Genomic DNA, 10,082 nt, shown 5'->3' on the forward strand with positions numbered 1-10,082 from the left:
ACAAATATCAGTTCGTTCTACTCCTTACATTTACATAAACTTGAATGCATTTGAGGGGAATTATATATTATTTTTTTTAATTTTGCTTCGTTGTACTTGTACATGTACTTCCCAACATCACAAGACTGATTTTTACCCATCAGTGCATATCACGGCCAGCAGATGTAGTGTGACGAAACAGCGAAAAAGACGCAACAAGGCAGAAACAGACAGGGACACTGGAACACGGGTCAACCCGCTTAAAATCGCCTGTTGATCACATTCCCACTTCCTGCAGACAAGGCAGCCCGTCTGTGCTTTTTATCTGAAGTGTTACGTTGTACGTCACTGACATCATGTTTCACTTCACGAATACGCTAGAAACAAATGTAACAGGAGAGAAAACAATAAAATGATGCAAACAATAGAGCCATTGTGAAAGAAGCACCTATAAGCGTCTTTAATAGGCTGCATCCCAATGTCCTTCCTTACTTACGCGCCACCACCGGATGTTGATAACGAACCATCACTTTGCACAGACGAATTTAGAGTGTTCACCCGGATCTTACGTTTAGATCAAAGTCGAGCCGAGCTGAGCCGAGGTGATAAAAACCCGGGTCTATTGACCCGGGTGTAAATGCAGAGTTTACACATTCCCATTGCACACAAAAGCCTGATCTCAGTGGGTTTAAGTGGGATTTTTGACCAGTGGAAAAGGGGTATTGGTGTCTCGTATCCGCAGAGATCCAGCAGCCCTCTGCCTGGATTTTCTTATTTTCTCACTTTGTTGCTGCTCAGGACGTTTTACCAACCCAAAATGTGACTATTTGACATCTTGGGAATGATACTGAACAATCAGCTATTTTTTTGGTGCTTTTAGGAATAGCTAGGACAAATCCCACTAATTATACCTTTAGGTTTAATAGTCTTTGAATTATATTAATATGACATGAGCTTCAGTTAGTTTTGACCAGTAATGGCCAGTAGAGATGTCCTTCAGAGGGATACTTTTTACTTGCACTTGAGTAAAGAATGTGTGTACTTTTGCTACCTGTGAAAATCACAAATGTCAACCAGCTTTTACCTTTAAACTAATGCTTAGTTCCTTATGCTTTGAACTTCGAGGCATTAAGTACTTATTAAGCTCATGTTAAATGTTGAATGCAGGAACTTTACTTGGCATATTACACTGCTGTACAGATACTTTTAAGTTTTTGTCTTTTTGAGTCTAAGTTGATTTCAGAATTTGGGATGAGAGAAAACATGACCGCAGTGTGGAATGTGAGGTTTACTTTGGGGTCTTCAACTTTCACAAACAAAATACATTTCATGTCTGCCTCACTATAAATACACTGGGTATTTTCTCAGAACAGTGATTCAAGTGAAAGTGAATCTGCATGCATTTTTTATTTTTTTTTTAATCATTTTTAATGGAAAACTTTAAGGGATGAACGACTGCACCCATATCAGACAATTAAAAACTGGTCATTGCATTTTGTTTTAAACAAAATCAGCAATCATTCTGTAAAATGTTTTTAACAACGCTTTATTCTGTTTCTGTGATTGCTGGTGTTGCAGATTTATCATGCAGTTCTACACTCACTAGACCTGACAGTTAGTTTACAGTAGCATTTTTTCTTCATAAAGAGCACATAGGCTTGCAAGGGTCATTGTAAGTGGCCTCAGCTGTGACGGAACAGAGGCTGTTCTTTTGAAACACTTCATGTGTAGAAAGGTGCGTCTTTATGATTTACTGCGAAGAGATTATATCTCATCTCCACCCGTCACAGGGGCTTACAGTGTAGCCTTGGCAACAACTGACACATGATAAACATGTCTGATTCATAGCAACCTTTGGACTCTGTTACATAACCATCCTCTCATAGACTGTTCCACTATGGAAGCTGTACCACTATCCTGTTATTCTCTCAACGCCTGTCTTGAATGTGATTGATTGGCCCAGCCCTGTTACCTAAGTTCTTTCCCTATCTGCTCTCTCTCCACTCCCACGCTGCATCTCTCTGATTAGCCTTTCCCTCCTTCCAGTGTTTTCCAGCTTTTCCAGCCTATCAGCCCCTTCCTTGTTTCTAGAGGTTTTAAGTTAATTTCCCTCACCTTGCTTTCTCCGCCCCACTCCACCTGCAACCCAATTCCGTCATTGGGGTTGTTTGGTTCTGTTCTGTTTCATTTTTTTGTTCCTTGCATTTTTTCTTGATTTGCACTTTGCATTTATTGTTTTATCTGACGGTGCGGACCAACCAAGAGTGAGGTAACAACACAGGCTTAAATGCAAAAAAATCTAATGAGGGAATGAGGTGTGGTTGGAGTGTGGCCGAGACATGCAAAAACCACACACACACACACACACACACACAAACACACACACACACACAATATTTCTTCTACAATATTGTGTAGCCCCATACTGAAGTTGAAGAGGTTTCCTAAATAATAGCAGGAAATATTTAATAAAAGAGCCACGATGTGCAGCTTAAAAAATCTGACCAAGGATCTGATGCCAATATGCAAATACTCAAGACTTTTGGTGCTCAATGCTGCATACATGTGCTTCTAACAGAAAGTGGGAAAAGAATAGCAAATGATACTGGAGTTAATGATCATTTTCTTTTGAAATATTATGATAAAAATATCTGAAAAAAGTGAGAAAAAGTACTTTGTGTTGGTGCTAATTTTGGGGTCTTTCCTTGGTGCAGGGGCCAATTATCTGCATGAAGAAGTGCACAAACGGAGAGGATTAAACATCTGTCTTCCACTAGAGGTAGCCAGAGGGGTGTGCCGTCACAGGCAAGATGTCGTGTTCGAGCTGTCTGATACTCAGTACACACTTTGTGCATCTGAATATTACAAAACTATCAGTGCATCATCTCACACTTCCGCAGAAAACATGAAACTGCTTTAAGTGGATATAAAGGTCCAAAAACTACTGCAGTACCAGTGAAGTGAACATGGTTATCATCAGTCACTTCATGCTCGATTGCAAATGATTCTATTCAAGTATCTTATATTTCACTTATGTAAATTATATTACATATGCTTTACGTCAGCTTTGCAATTGTTGTAATTTGTTAGCATGATACTGAGAGTGGCTGTGTCACGTGAATGAACAGATTTACACTTTTTCGTGTCCACCGAAACCCTCCCCAGCTTGTCCTCCCCTTTACCCCCCTCTGAGTGAGTGGGAAACTCACACGCCACCCTCAGTCCCTCCCTCCCGCTGAGGTGTTCTGTTCTCGAAGTTGACATTGGCATTTCCATTAGCAGCAGCATCTTTTCGTCCTGTCAACATGGTCCGTCATCACAAGGCCCTGAGCTGTTCACATAGATATGAGCCATGTCATTCGTAAGGCGAAACTGTACATGGAACCAAGGGCGGCCTTGAGGCGGCTGAAGACAATGTCAGAAAACACGTGAAAAGTGCATGTGCAACTAAATGCTATAGTTACTTGTTGCCTAGCCAAGGGATATCATTTATTGCTCCTTAACTGTAGTGTCAGGATCTCAAGTGTAGCCACCCGATGGACAAACTCTGTCAAGGGGGATTTATATCTCTGATATATATCGATATTTTGAACTTGATGTTTTTTGGTTTTAAAATAATTAATCTTCTTTTATGTAGGTTTCAAGTAAATTAAGTGGGCCTCTGACATTTCACATTCACACTCACATGTTTAATGGTTTTATAGGATCAATGTGATGTTAATTGTACAAACAAGGCATGTAAACTCGCACAATGACTGTAAAGATGACTGGTAAAAGTGGGTTGATCCACACCTTCTTATAGGCTGATATCTGTAAAGTGGCACAATGTCTGATATTTATAAAAGTAAAAAGGCTTTCAGATAAGATAGGCTGCAAGTTACTTTATTACCCCAAAGGGAAATTTAGCAACCAGGCAACGCACGGCCTACATTACAGTACATTACCGTTTTTCTTAGCAACAGTCTGCAAGTTTGAATCACTTCTGACTCGAAGATCGACAGACTTCTGCCATGGAGGAAAGTTGGTGTTCTCCAGGTCTTGTTAAATTGCACTTCCCCATCAGCTATGGCGAATGGCTGCAAAAAGGCACCAACGAACATCAGGGATGTCTCCGGGGGTTGGGCCAAGCTGTCCGGGAGGACAACTTTGCCAGTTACTAGCTAGCTATCGACAACGAAACAAACTGTCAGTAGTACCTTATGTGAGTGGCTGACTTCTCTCCACACTCAGCGAAACACCCACTGGCGAGGTAATGACTTTTCACTCTCTGTCACTCAGAGGCTCCTGTGCTCCAACAAAATATTTCTAATTTCTAAGACCTTTGAGCAATGAATTTAAGACCATTTTAAGACAATTTCAACGAATTTAAGACTTTTCAAGGCCTTTTATTTATATAAATGAGGCACCCTGTATACGCTTGAACTCAGGCATTAGCTGTGTTTGTTTGGCGAGCTAGCCGTCAGATATTTGATTATAATATTTAAATGTTTTGTTCACAACTTGCTTTCCTTGCCCACAGGTGGACAAAAAAGTGATGCTTGGTTATACATTTGTGTCCACTATTACTAATGAGAAATATGTCATTTTAGAAGACATTTGTTTTATGCTCCTCAACTGCACCAGAAGGTATTATACTACTGTCAATCACAGTTAGCACTGAATGCATTTAAAAACAGAATGAAAACACAGATGACATCTTATTCAGTTTATTCTTATACTTTGCATTTTGGATTTACAGACTGTGCCTTTAACTGACCTACAATTCAACGGTGGCACACTTCTCTGTTCAACATGTTCATAATGTGGCAGTTCACAGGAGGAGAGAGAGCTTGCTGGTATCTGACCTTATAAATCTCATCACTGTTATTCTGACTTATTTACGAGGGTGAGATGAAAGCCTACCAGCTTTTTGATGGCGGAGGGTGAGGTGTGTGTGTGTGTGTGTGTGTGTGTGTGTGTGTGTGCGTTTGTGTTTCACATTGTTTAACTTACTTTACCTTTGTCCTTCAGGGGGCACGTGGAAGAAATGCCCAAAACCCACAGCTCAATAGTTGTAAATCGTCAGGCACCATGGCCTACAATTGCAAAACAAACACGGCTGTATCCTCTAAAGCCAGCCTGCTGGGCTGCAGCAGCCGCGACACAGGAGGCCTCAGCTGAGAAAACACAAGCCTGAATAAGGTGGTGTTATGGAAAAATTCAAGAGAGAAGTAAACAGATGTGATGAGTTGTTTGTTCCACAACAAAGGTTGTTGTCAGCGTAAGTCCAGGTCTAACAGCTTACCTGTACTGAACATGAATTTATGGGACATTTAATATAACATGATCCCTACCCTGAGCTGTCCCCAGTCCAAGTTCTTGGACGAAGCTAAAGGTACCAAAACGTTTGACTGGCCACTCCTGCCTTACTTGCCTTTTAAAGCTAGACAAAAGGAGTAGCTCAACATTTTGGAAAAGGCGTTCGCAGATCGATATCAGACCATGACTGCGCATTAAAGCAGAGATAATCAATATTATTATAATCACAATATATTAAAGGACAAGGAGAAAATAATGTGACGTCATGAAAGTGATTGCTTTAGTCATAGTTTTGTTATTGGCTGCAGCAGGCAGCTCTTTACAGGACAAAAACCCACTGTGCACCACCTGCTCAGCACCAAACAGCAGACAGACACATTTTGAGACTATGAGGAACATAGTGGTATATATAGCTATAGAGCCAGATATTTCACTTAGAGTACTGAAATCGTGGATTCAGAGCTGTAAAAAAAAAAGTACCCCGAAGTTAAACTTGAGTAAAAGTAAAGATATTTTGTTATTATATTACTTTAGTAAAAGTGTAGGTTGCCCACACAAGTAGTACTTGAGTGAAAGTCTGAAGGAAACTGATATTAAATCTACTTAAGTATTTAAATTAATGTTCAAGCAATAAGTATATTTGAGTTCAGATAATGTATATCATGTATGTATATACATTAGACTATGGCTTTTTCTGGTTATCGGAATCACTGTTCTCTTCCAACGGTTCCTGATAAAATGAGTTACTATAAAATGATGCTACTTTGGCTCTGATGGCGAATATTATCTACAAAGTAACTAGTCACTAAAGTTATCAAAGGAATCAGAGGAATAAGAAGTACAGTAATTGCCAATAAAATGGAAATACTTGAGGAAAGGTCACTCAGAGGGTGTAAAGTACAGAACATGATTAAATATACTAGTTATATTCCATCACTGCTTACATTTGCCAGGTCAACATAACAACCAAGTCTGTTTTCTCTTTTATTAACTCTTGAGAGAACTCTCTGTCTGTGCTAGATGTTCCACTTTCTTCAGCAGCTTGTCTCTGACTTGGTGTTGAGCAGATAGCGTACTGTGGGCTTTGCTAAAAAAACACAAACAAGTGCTTGCTACTTCTGGACATGGAGGGCTGAAACTGACCCGTACAGTAAATGTAGAGCTGCAGAGTCTGGTGATAATTCTCTGGCGGTTCATCACCTGGTCCCATTACATGAAGTCATTTTATTTATTGTTAACATAAAAACATTACTCAGTGCAGCTTGATATTGAATTTGTACAGTTACAATGAAAAGTTAATGTATGGCCGGCTCATTAGTGCAACTTAGTATGTGTGTGTCTTCAATATCTGACTAAATGCAGACTGAACACATGGCCCCACGAATAGTTCTCGATATATCACCAGATGCTACCTTAGCTGCATATTCACAATACTGACCTCGTCTTAATGCATGACTCTTGCGTTAAAGCTCTGCTTCGATGCAATAAAATACGGTGTCATGTATTTGATACAGATTCTGGAATGATTCAGCAGCCGAGGCTGAGCCAACAGAGGGTGAACACTGTGTACCGGCTAATTCTGTGTTTGCTCAGATTTCTCCGGCTATTTAGCAAAGCACTTATGTGTCCAAGAGCTTGTTTGTAATTACATGCTCTTATTTGTAGAATTACATCTGATGTTGCTGCAACAGAATATATACTGTACCTTAGATGGCCTTTTGTGCCATCAGCAATCATTGCCAAGATGCTATAGTTTTTTTTGCAATATCCACAGAGGATTAATTCAGCAAAGCACAAATTGTTCCAAGAATACACTGAACACTTGCACAAGCGAGCAGCATGTGCCTGTGATTCGGGGAGGCATTGGTTTGTAGAGTTAAATCTCAATTTTTGGTCAGAAATTAAAGCTGTGTAAATTACACGTATTAGACTTAGACTTAGACTTAGACACAACTTTATTAATCCCTTTGGGAGGTTCCCTCGGGGAAATTGAAGTTCCATATCACACACAGCACTGTTAAATATACATATTCATAAATAATATAATATAAAATAAGATAACACTGTAAGAATATGTATGTAAATATATGTATATATACATGTGTCTATATAATGTATATAAACTGTAAACAGTATTCACAGATACACAGTATTTGTATGGTTGTGTTGTCATACATTACATACATATTACCAGTACAAGTTATGGTAGGTTTTCTTGTTAACATGATTATACAGTGTTCCATCACGAACAAGTGGAGGTTAAGAACCTTTACGTTAAGTGTAAACCCACCATGATGTCATCCATTGGTTTTGAAGCTTGTATGCAACACTATATATTTTTGAAACCAGAAGAATCGCCCCCTGCTGGCCTTAAAAAAAGAATACAGGTTCAAGGCACTTCCACACTGGATTCACCTTTCAGTACCAGAAACTCAATCCATAATTTACAATCAGCTCAGACAGGCTTACATAAAAAAAATAAGTCAACCACTTTTTCTGTAATCAGTTTAACCCATGGACCAGGTTGTCTTTCACCAGTCCCAGATTTCACCACAACTGTGTGCCATAGTTATTAAAGTTATAGTTATCAAACGTTTTCAAAGTTGGCGTTACACACAGAAGATATATACATATTTGTTTATACATATACATATATACATATACACTTAGCCCAGTCCATTTTTTTAAATTCAAGTCAGAGTGAAAAGAAATGGCAGCAACAAGATAGTGCCAATCACATGGTCTGCATTTTCATGTAAAAAATTTGACATCAGATAAACTCTGTTCATCAGCTTTGACTGTGTGTGAGGACCAAGCATCAGTGATCACGGAAACCGCCTCTCCTTGTCCCGCTGTAGTCTGTCGCCTCGGAGCACGGTCCGCCTGTCGAGTGCAACAACTCGATCCAGGATTGTGTGGTGGAGACAGGTGTCACAACAGTCTCTGAATTTCCTGTTGCTTGGCCTGCCTGAGATCCATGTCATCCATTTAATTTCCCCGTGACCGGACATTAGCCAGAACAGCCTTAAGTCCGAGTTAGATCAGCATGATTCTTATCCCAACGCCCCACCTCTTCTCCCTGTGGTGATCCGGTTGATATTCAATAAAGTGTGCTTACAGAGGAGCGTCAGCTCCTGTTTTGTCTCTTGTTCAAAATATCAAGACATAAAATATTAATGTATCCATCCTGATTGCACTTACACAGTTAATAGCAATTTGGAAATCAATTTACTCAACAACTGTCTTTTTCCGGCATGGAGGAGCAACTATCACTTGAGGAAACTCTGTAAAAGGCCCTCTTCAGCAACTGGACTTTCTGCTTCACCCGTCTCTTTATTTACCACGCCTTCATCACTGGACTGTAACCAGGCAGCACAACCATAAATGTGCTGCAGATTTCGAGACATGAGATCATGTCAGTGTACTGTACTGACCATCGCCATCCTCCATGAATACACCTCAGGTCAAGGCAAACATGGATGCCCTCAATTCTGTCCATTGAGTGAAGTAGCCTCTGCAACCCGCTGTGGTCTGCTGGCATGCCGGCCTCATTGTGTGCCCACACAGCTGTGACCTTCTCAGGGATCATCAAGGAATCTGCCTTCCTGATTGAGATTCCAGGTAAGATTAAGCGCAGCCTCTGGAAATCTGTGTCAAGTGTACTGTGTCACCTGTCAAGCCTCCAAAAGTGTGCGTTTTCTTTTGCAGCTCTCGTGCAGTCAGCGCCTGAGAGATTTACACTTCATGCGATGTCAGAGGCAAAAAATTGTGATGTGATACATCTTTAAAACTGTGCCACAACCAAACCAGACGGTTTACGCAGTATAGGGCTGAATATAACTCTGACTCTGACTGTACACCGCATGTCACCCAGTGTGTCTGCTTCATTACTTCCTGTCTGGGAAACTATGGTTTGGTTCTGTCATGCAGTGTATGATTGCAAAATTTGTTAAACGCGTTTTTTGTTTATTATCAACTTTTATTTCCTTCCTTTTTTCTTCTTATGCCTTTTCTGGTTTAAGTTTTGAGGCATACATATTTTGCATCTATTTGAATTTGTCATTGTGTAAACAACATGTTTTGGATAAGTAATAATCAAAAATAAATCCAAAATAGAAGAAGAATAGAGGAAGAATAGTGTTCTATCACGAACTAAAATGTTCTTAACTCTTGTCAAAGCCGAAAAGATACAAACAATAAATAAGAGGGGCTGAAAAAAACCCTTCATTTACATTGATCCACATTAATACATACAGTTTTAAATGTAATAGACCACTCTTAATACATTGTCTTAAACATTATTATACCATCTGACAACTTTGGTATTTGTAGTCAAATTGGTATATAATGGTATTTACTGTACGTATGAATGTATAAATGAGTAACAGAGGTTTGTGGCTGTGTGTACTTCTTGAATGACCCAGTTTAAATCAGACTATAGGGGGCAAAGACAGGTGTTGGTGGGCAGGTCAGCCAGCAGCTGTCTTTTTAACTGTGTTATCATTAGTGTGATCATGGTACTGAGACACAGACCATAGTGTGTAGCTTTGCAGGGCCTTAGAGAAGAATCACAATGTGCCTTGTTCCACACTGGGTTATGAGGTTGAGTGTTCTTAGAGCTGCAAATAACAGAAAAAGTCACTACATCTTTTATATTAGAATGCCTTTATTCCTTGTGACATACATAGAGTGCCACAGTACTCTGTGTAGGTCATATTTCATGTGGCAAACACTACTGTTGCCCCAAGATAATCTAATTGAGTGTAAGCTAAATATAGCACAAGTGGAATACAAACATTTGGCCC

Source organism: Sparus aurata, chromosome 11 (assembly GCF_900880675.1).
Source record: "Sparus aurata chromosome 11, fSpaAur1.1, whole genome shotgun sequence".
NCBI lineage: Eukaryota > Metazoa > Chordata > Actinopteri > Spariformes > Sparidae > Sparus > Sparus aurata.